Raw genomic sequence first — 13,175 nt, 5'->3', positions numbered from 1 at the left:
AAACAAAGTCATATGTATCATGGTTTCAAAATGAGGGGTTCCATTACTAGTCCTCCCTTTAGAAGGTTTGCTAAATCACGCCGTCATTTTTGTGAAAAATAACATGAATAATTCTCCTGGATTATTTACACAGAGTTTAAATAAATGTACCCATGTGCAGAAAATTCTCACCTTACCAATGCTATGAGTGCCCCATCCGACCCTCATTCCTGCAGGTGCTGAGTCCCTGGGGCCAGAGGCTGCACAATGATGGGAGCGCAGGATCTAGAGCCAGGCAGATCAAAATGACTCTCTCTGTCTCGATATTTACCAACTACAGACTTCAGGCAAGTTACCTGATCCTGCTGAGCCTTGATTTCCTTCTCTCTGACATGCTTGCTCTGAAGGTTGAGAAGAGAACTCAAGTAAACAAAGCACAGAGTATGTCCTACATACTCAGGTGTCGATTTCCACTCCTCTCTCCCTCCACAGTGGAAGAACCCTTGAGAAACAGGGACTTAGCTGGAGGACAGGCTCCTCCTGACCAGCTTTGCAGCACTTCTGCTTATATTATTCTCTTGGCTCAGATCATCTCTCGCCCTTAAGTAAGTCCATACAAACCCTGTCATTCCAGCCTCACCAGAAGCCTCCCCTCAACAAACAGTTGGAAGGCATCTTGCTCTGTTCTGAGCTTCTACAATATATTCCATACTGTTCTTCTAGCTTTGACTTTATACCTTGTTTATAGTTTTCTTGTGTGTGTGCCCACATTTTGTGATGGGACTGTTCTTATTTATGACTCACAGTGCTAATAAATATTTCTAGTGGTCTTCCTAAAAATATTAAAGAAATGTTTTAAGCTGTTTTTTCCTTTAGTTTTTGGTACAGTGTCTGAAATAATACAAATAACTCTGGTTAGAAATTTATCTGATACAACAAACATGTTTGTTTAGAAAGTAAATCTTCTGAGTAGGTAAAAAGACTGTTAATAATTCACACAGCAGCATGGCATTGATGCTACCAGTTTGATTTTCCCTTAATCCCTAGAGGAACTGAGCTGTACTAGGGGAACTAGAATTTTGATAGTGTGGGGGAAAAAAAAAACACATAATTTTTGAACGTGGAACTCTTTCAGGGTAAGGAGGTTATCTTACCTACCTTTTCCCAAAATGGTAGACTTAGTGCAGTGGGTGTAGGATAGATAACCTTAGGACACCTGGGTACTTGTGGGCCTGAGGAAACCTTACTAGCAGGTGAAGGAAACATATGCAATGTTGATAGAAAGGAATTCCAAACAGACTTGACTTATTTCAAAATGTTGCCCAGCACCATGCTAGGGCCCAGGTGAGGTTTCCTCTGCCGCAAGATCCTGCCACAAGGAAACCTGCTCCCAGGGCCTACAAAGTATGGCCGCGTGGTCACTTTTGTCACTGGGTTCTATTATGGGTATACAGGCTCTGTGACGTCAGCTAGGAATCCAACCTCTATTTACACTATTTTTTTTTTTTCCAGGAAGGAATATACTGGCTTTATAAACTGAAAACCAAGAATTCATGTTTATAAATCTTGCTAATAGATCCTAATTTCCTTGAGGGCAAAGATCACAGCTGAAATGCTCCTAACCCTGAATCAACATTTCTATGTACCCCACAGTCTTTCCATAAACACGTGATGATGACGAACATGATTAATTTCCAGCAACTGAGAGTGGCTAGTGACGAATGAAATGAGATTCCAAGAAACAGTGTCATTCAAGATATTTTTATCTAAGTGCTTAGCTGAGATGAGAAAAATAAGGGAGGGAAATGTGTGATCTCAGCAGAGGTCAGCTTGTCTCTGGAAAGTGCGCATTCATCCCTGGGCTGGTTACACCAGCTCATACGCTCCAGGCAGAGTAATGAAAGCTTACTTCTATATCCTTCCACCTGCCTAACCCAGGTTTTGTGAACACAAGAGAAAGAAGTTTACTAACTTCTAGAATATCAATCTACTTCCTTTCATGAGCTATAAATGCACTCTAAAGTAAAAGATACATATAAGGATCTCTTGACCTAGTATACCTTTTAGCTTTAAGTGGAATCGACTTTATTTTCCTGTCAACTACAATTTTCACTAAAGACTCCTGACTTCTTTATGGCATAATAAAGTTTTGTCCAGGATTACAATAAAAAGCTTTCATAATACTCATGACCTGAACATTCTAGATTAATTTTTAAATTGCATCTGAAAATCAGTACAAATGGCAATTCAATGTTTAATGCCCTTGAAACCAGATTCATCTCCTTGCATCTCTCAGTTGGTTCATATCTTTTAGGGCAAGTTTCATTACGTAAAAGCTGAGTTTAGAAGAGAGCTTTGCATAGGCTCAGTAAAGTTTACATTTATTTCAGTTTGATGTATTTTCTTCTAGAGCAAATTACTTATTACTTGTGCTCCCTTTGGGAAAATGTAAATATTCTGGAACATATTCCTTTGCTACATCCCTTCCCATTAACATTGCCCTTAGCTACCTGGCCAGGTGAGGAGAAAAGGAGAGAAGGAGGCACACCAGAGCTTGCATGTGACCCCTCTCCACTCCCTTCACTACTGACCGTTGCCCTTTCTATTCTCGGCACCCCCCTCCCTTTCCACTTCCCTATCCAGGAGGAGTGGGAGGCAGGGCAACATCTGACTCTGCAGTGTCACACACCAATAACATTAAACCTGTGTCTTCCTTCTCTGCTTTCATGTTTCATAATGACATTAACTGTGCAATGGGCTGGTCTTACAGCAGGTCCAGGGAAGTAAAAGGGAGATGCTTATTGACTTACGAGAAGCATTGGATGAAACTATGTGCAACTAAATCCTTTTAACTACATGAGGAGATATAAACTGACAAATAAAATTACTCTATTATTTGATTCAAATGTTAAGTTTCACTCTTGCATATAGCATTTTATTATAAGAGCAAGTAACATGAGTTCAAAATGTCATTCCCATATGTCTGAGGTTCATTTACTCAGTACGTATATATTGATCACCCACTATACCCCAGGGGCTCAGATGGCACTAAGGAAATGACTAGGAACAAGAAGAGACATTGCCCCTGCCTTCATAGGGATTACAGTCTTCTGGACTGGTGTTGCAGCAGACGTAACCCAACCAAAAGCATAGCATTGGTTATACCACAGCTGTTACATGTATTCTCAAAATGTCAAACTATGGATGTCACTGTTGAAAGAGCAATCTGCCTAGAAGTAAACTGGCTGCAAATAGAGTATATTCTATAAGGTTATAGAATAATTTCTACAAATGGAACTTGATAAATCTAAAATGAAGAGACATTCCACATTCACTACTGAGAATAGAGAATTAGAGTGCCATTGTGCACAGACTCTATATTTGTCATTTTTAAATTCAACAATGTCCAATCCCTGCTTAAGTAAACATACATGCTGCCTATCTGAAAGGAACCAAGTTTGTTGCTCTATTCCCTCTTCTTTGCAAAGAAAAGCCTGATTTCCTTGGACAGGTAGTGTACCCATTTCCAGGAAATGAATAATGATGGGATTTAAGCCAATTCTCCCATATCTTTGATCCCATATCTGTGATAACCCTAAGTTTAGGACTGTGATCCAGTTCTGCCCAATAAGACATAAAGGAAACTCCCCTGGAAGCTTCTGGGAAATATTTCACGCTTCTTCACATTACCTGAAAAGCTCCTGTGTAAGGACCAATGCCTAGAGCTGCAACAACCTTTCTTTTCACCATGACTTGACAAGTTTTTCTTTTTTTTTTTTTTTTTTTTTTGCGGTACGCGGGCCTCTCGCTGTTGTGGCCTCTCCCATTGCGGAGCACAGGCTCCGGACGCGCAGGCTCAGCGGCCATGGCTCACGGGCCCAGCCGCTCCGCGGCATGTGGGATCCTCCCGGACCGGGGCACGAACCCGCGTGCGGACTCTCAACCACTGCGCCAGCAGGGAAGCCCGACTTGACAAGTTTTGAATGGAAAAGGCAACGCACTGAGGATGGCAGAGCAGAAAAATAGAATCTGAGTCCTGTCTGACCATGCGGAACCACTGTAGTACCTTGGGCTACTTACCCACAGACTTCTCTTATGGCACTCTAATTAAATCATGTTATTGTTTAACCCGTCATAGGTTGCATACTCTATTATTTGCAGCCAAACATATTTTAACTGATACATCTGGTAAATTTTGTTTTTAAACCACAGTCAATATCAAGGTGTCCCCTCAGTGTTGGGACTTCCAAATTTTTCACTGAATGTTCCAAGCTTGAGACAACCCTTGTCATGAATGTCTATATTAATTAAGTCTAACATGGAGGAATACATGTGTGTGGGGGGCAGGGGAAAGGGGGTAATAGTGACGTATACAGAGAAAGCATATGGGGAAATAGACTAAACTGAAAGGAATGGGATCTAGAAGTGGTGGTACTTAAATGTTAACTACATTTCTGGAAATAGAAATAAGAATCTCTACGATTCAACCAGATTAGGGAAAAGAGTTGCTGTGTAAGACCGGGGACGATGAGAAGAAAAGAAAGCAGAAGTGCTCACAAAATAAACCCTAACTCATTTCTAAAGTTTCAAATAAGCCCTAGTTTGACAAAAACCTAAAGTTGCTAAATTGCCCCACGTCACACACCCTAGGAATGTGTGGATTCAATTACTGAGCAAGAGAGACTACGAGCAGCAAAGATGCTCTTCTTGGAATTTCAATGCAAAGCAAATGTACAGATGTTGGGATAAAAGCCAAACTGTTTGAAACGGAATGAAAGATAAAGGTCCAGAGAGAAGATAAGAGAAGATAAAGAATTAAATATGCAATAAAAGAGACCATTACATGCATGGCATCAAGCTTGGACAGCTAACACCTCGTGACACTCAGATGCTAGTATTGGTGACATGTACGGGCTGAAAAAAAAATGGGCAAGGGTACAGAATCAAACAAATACTACATTAAAATCGCTTATCTCTGGGAGCAGGCTGTAAAAATCATATCATTCTCATTGCAAAATAATTCATAAACTGCACCCCAGCAGGATGTAAAGAACAACACACAGCATACAAAGATATGGAGCAGCAGGGGGCAATAAACTTTATAAAAACTATTAAAGCATGCAACAGAGCAAGATAATACACGGAGGAAACAATGGGAATGTCAGCCCAATTTATAAAATAACCATGTTAATACATAAGTGCAAACACTTCAGGAAAAACACACACGCTTATCACATTAAAATGCACGCTCTGTGAAACCACCCTTGAGACGTCAAAGCTGACCTGCCGCAGGGATGCGAAATAAAAGCCAGTGGTTGCCATGTGGAAAGGCTGGTCCAGAGAGCTTCACACCAGCTAACCTACTGAAATGCCATAATTGCTTGCAGGTATCTGAGCCACTGCTCCAGTTACAGGCACAAAGGTTAACTGAAAACAGGGCCACACACATTCCACGACCAGTGATGTATGAGGACACTTGTAGCTCTAAACTGGTAGGCTTGAGTGGCCTCACCTTTAACCCAGTTTCCCCCCATGTTCCTGGATGGTTCAGTAAGTAATCCTACTTGGACAACTGTTCCTGGGTACTGTATAGCTTAGGATCACCTCAAAGCACAGAAGGTGTCCATAAGCTCTGTTTCCAAACTGTTTTCCTCCTCTGCTTCTCCCTGAGGATATGAACTTCCCTCCCTTAAAAATGTCTTTGGGATTCCTTAGACTCATTATCCTTGTAAGGCCTCTTGAGAGACACTACAGATCTCTGTGTAACACTTTAGTAATTACTTAGTGACCAGATTTCCTCCTGCCACCTTCATTGGGTGAGGAGGTGGGGGGCCAGGGGAGGGATTAGGCATTAGACCAGGGAAGAAAAGAGAAAGGAAAATCTTGTCTCCCAGGGCATCATGGTGAGCCAAGGATTGGTGACAAGATGCTAATAAACCAGAGGAGATGACTGAAATAAAAATGAAACCCTGAAGATGAACTGTGCTTAAGAGGACTTTAGTCTACTTACAATGATTCTGAAGTGGCCAAGACAAAACTAATGACAAACAACGTCTTTAAATGAACCCTCCTCATCTGTCCAAAATTATGTCTTAGCCTTCAAAGGCCTAACTGTGCTATGTGGAATCTTCCTCACACCCACAAAATGTAGGGTGATTGAAGCAGAACCCAAGGTAAGAAATTTACAGAAACCAAACGTAGCCATTAACACCTGCCAACCTGACAAGCGTAGAATACAGGCATATACCATTTCCTTCATCAAACATGTATCCACCCAATAAGCTTGTGATGAAGCAGCCATTTCCACTAATAGTCAAGATTCCCCACCCCCAACCCAGCTGCCTGTCCCCATCTCTGTCTCTCCCTGCCTCTCCCTCTCTTTCTTCAATTTACAGGGGTACTAGCCCATAGCACGTACAAATGTCCTACCTGTGTTTCCTTTAAAATGTTTCCATAAAATCATGTCCAGGATCTTAAGCCTTCTGCTTCTGCACCTCTCAGATTACAGTACAAAAAACAAATCATTTTAGCCAAATTCTGTTTTAAGATTCCTGCTGAGTTGAGACTTTAGGCTGGAATGAATTTTTATGGTCAAGTTATAAACACCTGGTACTCAGCAGGTGCCACTAAAATGTATAGTTTTGAGATTACATGTGGCTTCCCTAATTTCAAAAGTTGATCTACTGGAAGATACTTTGTCTTTAAAACTGTCAAGCTATAAAAGCCATTACATTTCTTTTCACTAGCTTATAAAGATTAATTGTAAGTAACACATGCTTGTAATTTATAGGTCAATGAAAATTTTGCCTGTTTTAGTAGAGTTTGGCAAAGGAAAACTACACATCCTCAGCTGAAAACTGAGATCAAAACTACCAATAAATAAAATATCTTGGAAGATTTGTGTATTTGTTTGTTCATTTTAAGATCAGAGGTGACAGTGTTGTGGCTCTCTCACTAGAAATAGCATTTTTACTTAAGATCCCAAGAATAAAACAATCTCTTCTCTGCTCTAATCATTTCTAGATTCCTTTCACAAGCCCCTTGAGCTAACAGTTTCAACGTTATTCAGATAAATGATGTAAGAAATCATACCTAGCAAAACTGTACCTGTGGAGTTAACCCATTAGTATTGCCAAAGCAGAATTTCACAGGAATGGCCAGGCAAGTTTTGGGTCTTAGGATTAAAAGTTTAGAGAACCCTAAGGAAACTGTCCTGTTTCTTTCACTAAAACAACGTACCTAGGTACTTTCGTGTTTTACCTTCTAACCTATAAATAACACTCAGGCTGTAGGGAGCAATCTTAACAACTGGTAAGTTAACAAAATATCAAATGTTTAACTTCACAAAATGAAAACAAAAAACTATTGCTACCTAAGAAGAGAGAAGTTAAAAAAAAATCTTATATATAAACCAACACCAAAACACTATTCTGATATAAACTCTTCATACTGTGTGACCAGCAACAAATAAAATAACGACAGCCAGCCCTCCGTATTTGTGATGTGGAACCTGCTGATACAGAGTCAACTGTACTCGGACATTTTATATAAGGAACTTGAGCATCCATAGATTTTTAGTATCCATGGGGGTCCTGAAACCAATACCCCGCAGATACTGAGGGATGACTGTATATGCTTTCTCATTTAGGAGATGGAGACCACCGGTCTTACTAATAAAATAAATTAACTAAAATTGAAAATAAAAACCCCCAAAACCAACCCCCCCAAAAAAACTGTCCAACCATCGGATGGAAAAGAAATAGTTAAGCTTTTTGTCTCTGGCTCACAAGGTAAGATGACGTCAAATTCTGCATCCTGATACCCTGGACCATCATCTTATATCCTTACTTAATTTGGATATCCCAAGGTATTATATTCATATTTTATCATTTTATCTGTCATATGTTAACTTTAACTTTGGAAGCACACACACATACATTAGAATTTCTGAAAACAAGGATTCAGGGATAAACTTATGAAAAGAATTGAAACGTTGGTTTGATGGGAATTCTACCTATTAGAAAATGCTACACACAAATACCACTTGATTTTTTTTTCCTCCAAATTAGACAAAAAGTTTCCTGATTATTTATTTATGTCGTTAGACAGGACTAAAATCAGCCTGTCTCCAAATTTTGCAGCCATCCATGCTTTTTCTAATAAGAACTAATTTTACAAGGTCCTTTCTGGCCAAGAAACTTTCAACCACTATAAACTAGTCAGACACAATACAAGATGATTAGACCAGAGTATATAGACTATGTAGCATAAGCTGCCAGTTAAACATTATAGCATGCTTCATTTTAATCATGTAGCTTTCATCTTTTCTGAACACCCTTTTAGCATCTCTTGAAAAAAAAGAGGAAAAAGCTGAGCTACTGCTAAACATTGTAAGCTGATGCTGCTATACTGTGCTTTGCCCCGCTGCCTCGCCACCCCCATGAAAATGCAAAAGATCATCCTCAACAACTTTAAGGTCTGATAATTGTGGTCTTAAATGAGACAGCCCACTATCTTCAGTTGAAAGGTCAATTTGAATCGGGGTTGAAATGCAGTCATGTACCATATTCAAATTTACCATTATTATGATAATATATTTAGTATAATAATAATAAATAAATGGTAGGCTAGCAGAAAACTCTATGGCAGGTGTTATCACACATTTCCTTACAGGGTTAGTTTATGTTAGGCCAAACACAACACAATTAAAACAGAATTCTATAGTACTAATGCCAAACACACAAAAAAGTAAGCAAAATGACTTCAGTGACTTCCCTGAAGGTGCGTGCAATGATATAGTTTACATTATATCTTAATGGAAATGAGAGAAGATGTATGAGCTTCAGACTATGCAATTTCTCAGAAAGCCTAATGTTAATTCCTAACTTTTGCCTATTTGACGGCCATGCTGTTTGAGAAAAAATTTGTTTTAACACAGGTGTCTTTTGTGATTGTATGGTGAGTTGGAGCCTTTTCAATTCCCTAATATGCAAATAGAAAACAAATCTGAATTTTTAAAAATTTAAAGTAAGGTAAATTTTATTTTTCTTGCTTAAGATGCATAAAGTAGTATGTCCTCATAACCATAAAATATTAAAGCACAGAATAGTATTTGAGCTTGTAACATAACACTCAATCATCTTACTACACAGATGAAAGAAAACCAGAAGTTCAGAGAAGGTAAGTGATTTGCCAAAAATCAAACAGCTAGCTAGCAACTAGATTCCAGGTCTTCTGACTTTCAGGCCAATGTGCCTTCCATTTCTTCCTTGGGAAAAAAGAAAAGAAAACGATTTGAAAGTAAAACATGCGATATTTGAGTTTAAGTTGTGATAGCATGCAAAAACTTGCTTAAAAGATTTAGTAACAGCTAGACAAAAGACAATAACGATCTCCATGGATTGGGAATCACTGGATCTTGGCAAAGACTTAAAAGTATCTCTCCACCATCCCCCTAAGCCATGCATATTTAATTGTTTATACAAAAAAACCCCCAGATTTATCACAATTCTTAGGTAAAAAGTAAAAAGAAGAAGGGTCTTGGACAAAAGATGGCTTTTAGAATAACTATTCAAAAGGGACATTTACATCTAAGAAACAGAAAGTAACAAATTGATACTGTTTTATTTTCAAGCTACCCCCAAAGTTACCATGTTTTACCCTTACAAGGCTCTTTCTTCAAAATTGTACTGAAGGTTCTAGCCAGTGAAATAAGGCAAGAAAAAGACATTAAAGCCACTGAGATTAGAAAGGAATAATTAAAACTGTCTTTATTCATAGATGACATGATTCTATACTTAAAATATCCTAAGGAATCCATAAAATAATTTTGGAAATAATACACAAGTCAAGCAAGGTTTCAGGATAAAAGATCAATATAGAAAAAAATCAGCCATAAATCGATATATTACCAAATATTTGAAAATTAAATTAGGAAAACAATTCCATTCACAATAGTCATTAAAAAAATAAACTGCTTAGATATAAATTTAACAAAAGAATTATAATACCTGTATGTACACTGAGAACTATAAAACACTGCTTAGAGTTATTAAAGATGATTTAAATGAATGGGGTGATACGCCATGTTCATGGTTTGAAAGATTCAGTATTGTTAAGACAGGAATTTTGCTCAAATTGATCTCACTGGAATTTCTATCAAAATTGCAAAAGACTTTTTTTCAAAGAAACTAACAAGTTGACCCTAAAATTTATATGAAAATGCCCTAGAATAGCTAGAGCAATTTTTAAAAAGAATAAAGTTGTAGGACTTAACACCACCTGATTTCAAAACTCACTTTAAAGTTACAGATATCAAGACAATGTCATAATGGCATAAGATAGACAAATATATCAATAGAACAAGAGAGAGTCCAGAAAGAAACCCTGACATATATGGTCAATTGATTTTCAACAAAAGTGTCAAAACAATTCAACAGAGAAAAGATAGTCTTTTCAACAAATGTTTCTGGAACTGGATATACATATGCCTAAACAAACAAACAAACTTAGGCACTTATATCATACTCTGTACAAAAGATTAACTCAAAACGGGTCATAGAGTTAAATTTAAGAGCAAGACTATAAAATTCTAGAAGAAAACCTAAGAGAAAATCTTCCTGACTTCAGGTTAGGCAAAGATTTCTCAGATATGACACTCAAAATATGATCTATTAAAAATATGACAAACTGGGCTTCCCTGGTGGCGCAGTGGTTGAGAGTCCGCCTGCCGATGCAGGGGACATGGGTTTGTGCCCCGGTCTGGGAAGATCCCACATGCCGCGGAGCGGCTGGGCCTGTGAGCCACGGCCACTGAGCCTGCGCGTCCGGAGCCTGTGCTCCGCAACGGGAGAGGCCCCAACAGTGAGAGGCCCACGTACCGCAAAAAAAGAAAAACGTCATGTACCACAACGTTCATTGCAGCACTATTTACAATAGCCAGGACATGGAAGCAACCTAAGTGTACATTGACAGATGAATGGATAAAGAAGATGTGGCACATATATACAATGGAATATTACTCAGCCATAAAAAGGAATGAAACTGAGTTATTTGCAGTGAGGTGGATGGACCTAGAGTCTGTCATACAGAGTGAAGTAAGTCAGAAAGAGAAAAACAAATACCATATGCTAACACATATATATGGAATCTAAAAAACCGGTACTGATGAACCTAGTGGCAGGAATAAAGAGGCAGATGTAGAGAATGGACTTGAGGACACAGAAGGGGAAGGGGAAGCTGGGGTGAAGTGAGAGAGTAGCATGGATATATATCCACTACCAAATGTAAAGTAGATAGCTAGTGGGAAGCTGCTGCATAGCACAGGGAGATCAGCTCGATGCTTTGTGCTGACCTAGAAGGGTGGGATGGGGAGGGTGGGAGGGAGGCTCAAGAGGGAGGGGATATGGGGATATATATATATATATATACGTATAGCTGATTCACTCTGTTGTACGGCAGAAACTAACGCAACACTCTAAAGCAATTATACTCCAATAAAGATGTAAAAAAATAAATAAAACTGGATTGTTGTGATGGTTACGTAATTTGAGATTTACTAAAAACCATCCGACTGTACACTTACAGAGGGTGGATGGTATGGTGTGTAAAATTCAATAAGGCTCTTAAAAGTGAAAAGGCTTTTTCATATCAAAACACCATTAAAAATAGGAGTGAAAGTGGGATATTTGTAATATAATAAGACAAAATGAACCTGCCATACCTACTTTGCAAATATTTCTAAATATTCAGATGTCAAACATTGACTCAGTGACAATCCAACTTTTCAACCCTTTCTTATTCATATTCAACATTAAGAATTTATCTTAGAATCCACCTGGTTATGAAATTTCTCTCCCATTTACATTATACTTCTGATTCAAAATTTTCCAGGAGAGAATTCTGACACATGTCCTACTAAAAGAGGAAGGTAGTAGCAAAGTCAAATTCGGCCACGTCTCTTTCAAAACTCCTTTACCCATAACTTTTCTGATTTGTTTTCATTTGCTTCAATAAAATGGACATGAAGTCATGCCAGTGTTCATAAGTTGGTCTTAATTATAAGTGATGAAGATTTAAAGTTTTATGTCACTTCTAGAATAGTATGGGTTTTTAGAATCCTGACAAACTTTCTTCCTTTTAGGCAAATGAAAATTTTTTGACCTCCTAACAAAAGGAAACAACCAAATCAAAACTGTTGCCAAGAAACTAACCCAAAACATTACTCGAGAAGCAAATCAAATGAGAAAATAAGAGCAATACATTACAGTGGCAGCTGTTGGGAATATTTCCTACTAAAGTTACTTTTATGTTAATATATATTTTACAATCAACCTCTTAACTATTTGGAGGCTTAACTCAGTAATGAAATAAAACTGAATCCATCCAAATGAATATACTATCTCAAGGATGCTTTCATGCTAAATGCAATGGACTCTCCAGAAAGAAGTCTGTGTTTGAGTCTCAACTCTATCACTTTAAACTTGTTGAGAAACCTTGAGATAAGCCACAATACTGATCTTAGCCCCAGTTTCCATATTTGCAAAATAAAATTAATAAGAATAATACTTGATCAACCTACTTCATAAATTTTACATGAAGACTAACTAAAACAATATAGGTAAAAGTGTTTTATGAACTCAAGTAGTATACAAAAGTCAGCTATTTAGAAAGAGCAAAAGAAAAAGCTGTTGAACTTAAACATCCATTTGCTAATTCCAGGGCAAGGGCACGATTTCCTTCACTGAGGTGTATGTTAGCCACATGAATAAAATAAGTTTATCTCAAGGGCTCGAAGCACATCATATGTATCATTTCATATATCTTCATCATATCCCCGTGTGAAAACTACTATTCCTACTTAAATCGTGAAGCCAGTTGAAAGGAAAGCTAAATGACCAGGCTCAGTGTCACAGAAGCAACCAATGCTCCATTTCACCTTCAGGCAGGACTATAGATGCTCCGGGAATTGTGTGTATACTGAGAGGTCCAAGGTGACAGCCCGAATTTGTATTTCATGTTTTCTTGGTACTATTTGCTTAGTAATTACATGAGATATCATTCTTCTTCTTTCCTTTGTTATCTGTACAGATAGAGAACTTGTCAAAACAGTAGGGAAGGCAACGAAATGCCAATAAATATACTGCCATCAACTTGGAGGTCATTATCAAGGAGAGGTTTTTTTGTTTCTGAGAAAG

This window comes from Delphinapterus leucas, chromosome 2 (assembly GCF_059928025.1).
Source record: "Delphinapterus leucas isolate spDelLeu-1000000601 "Yukka" chromosome 2, BTC_Dleu_Yukka2, whole genome shotgun sequence".
Lineage (NCBI taxonomy): Eukaryota > Metazoa > Chordata > Mammalia > Artiodactyla > Monodontidae > Delphinapterus > Delphinapterus leucas.
The sequence above is the reverse complement of the archived record's forward strand: the minus strand, read 5'-3'. Positions refer to the sequence as shown.